Source organism: Apium graveolens, chromosome 3, assembly GCF_009905375.1.
Source record: "Apium graveolens cultivar Ventura chromosome 3, ASM990537v1, whole genome shotgun sequence".
Classification (NCBI taxonomy): Eukaryota; Viridiplantae; Streptophyta; class Magnoliopsida; order Apiales; family Apiaceae; genus Apium; species Apium graveolens.
This window is the reverse complement of record NC_133649.1, coordinates 208,598,170-208,599,854: the sequence shown is the minus strand read 5'-3', so window position 1 is coordinate 208,599,854 and position 1,685 is coordinate 208,598,170. Positions and strand designations below refer to the sequence as shown.

Below are 1,685 nucleotides of genomic sequence, written 5' to 3'. Positions count from 1 at the left end.
ATAAGTGTCTGGAACTGGTTATTGCGATCTCTGAAAGTTGCTCACAAACTGAGCTGAGTCGCTAGATATAGCGCATTGCTCTGTCGCATGCGGACCTGCACACAGCTCACAAACACTAATTATCTGCTTAACACCATAGTTAGCCAGAGAATCGATCTTCATAGACAACGCCTTTAGTTGAGCAGTGATAGCCGTAGCTGTATCCACTTCAAGAACTCCTGCTACCTTGCCCTGTGGACATCTCTGGGTTGGATACTGATATTCATTAGCAGCCATCAGTTCAATTAGATCATAAGCTTCCTCATAGCTCTTTATACATAATGCTCCGCCTGATGCTGCATCAAGCATAGGTCTGGACTGTGCTCCCAACCCATTGTAAAAACAAGTGATGATCATCCAATCAGGAATTCCATGATGAGGACACTTCCTAAGCATCTCCTTGTAGCGCTCCCAAGCTTCACATAGTGATTCTCCCGTTTGCTGCACAAATTGAGTAATAGCGTTCCTCATTGCAGCTGTCTTCGCCATAGGGAAGAATTTAGTAAGAAAATTCTGAGCAAGATCTTCCCAAGTAGTAATCGAACCAGCTGGTAGATAGTGTAACCAGCTCTTAGCCTTGTCCCTCAAAGAGAATGGGAATAGTCTCAGCTTCACAGCATCTTCGGAAACACCGTTGAACTTGAAGGTGTCGCAGATCTCAATGAAATCCCTAATGTGCGTATTGGGATCTTCCATTGGAGAACCCCCAAACTGGACTGAAGTATATACCCATTGAATTATGCCAGGCTTGATCTCAAAGGTATTAGCTGTGATAGCTGGCCGGACAATACTAGATTGAATGTCATTGATCTTGGGTTGAGAAAAATCCATCAAGGCTTTCGTTCGTGCTGCTGGATCTCCCATTGTAATGAGTACCTGAAACACAAACAAATAAACTGTGAAAGTAAAAGAATCCGAGTCAGTGAACTTTAATGACCACTGATGACAAGCACATAAACTAAAAATTAACACCGAGTCCCCGGCAGCGGCGCCAAAAACTTGTTAGGGCGAAAACACGATATTACGACCGACATTTTATGTAATATTATTTGTGGATTTGGTATAATATTTAAGTCAAATGAAAATATATTCAATGATTGTACGCTAGAGTGAGTGAAAATTTCTGCGTTATAAATTTGCTTTGTGTAGTATATGATTTTTCAAAGCAAGAGTTTATTTAATTTCTTTATTTTTGATTTATAAGGAATATTCTATGCTTTGGAAAAATTTTCTTTTAAAAGGAATTTTGTTCACAAATTTTGAAAATGATTTTATAAAGTCTCTAAAAATCCAAGTTATTTTATGATATAAATTTTATAATTTTTGAACTTGTATTTTATTTTATAAAAATAAATCTTTATAAATGTTAGTTGTCATAATTATCAAATTACATGGTTGTCCTTGCATGCAAATCCTTCCCTATTCAATTCAAAGGGCTAAAGAGACAATTCCAACCCCACTAACTCTTAATTTTCTAGCCAAATTCCTTCTTTGCCCTTGCATGCAAAATAAACCAAGTAAAAGTGGAGGGATAGTCTTGTCAATTCTCATTCCCACTCACATTTGCCAAATCAAAAACCATAAAGCAAGCAATTGATGTGATCATCCACTCCACTCACCATCACACTTTCTCCTCCCACCCTCCT

At 38.2% G+C, this 1,685-nt stretch overlaps 1 non-coding gene across 1 annotated transcript; it reads left to right on the top strand.

The window, feature by feature from the left end:
- Positions 1-406: 406 nt before the first annotated feature.
- LOC141716435 (small nucleolar RNA R71) lies at positions 407-513 on the top strand. Its single transcript, XR_012573145.1, has one exon. It is a non-coding gene; the product is annotated as a small nucleolar RNA R71 (small nucleolar RNA).
- Positions 514-1,685: the final 1,172 nt, after the last annotated feature.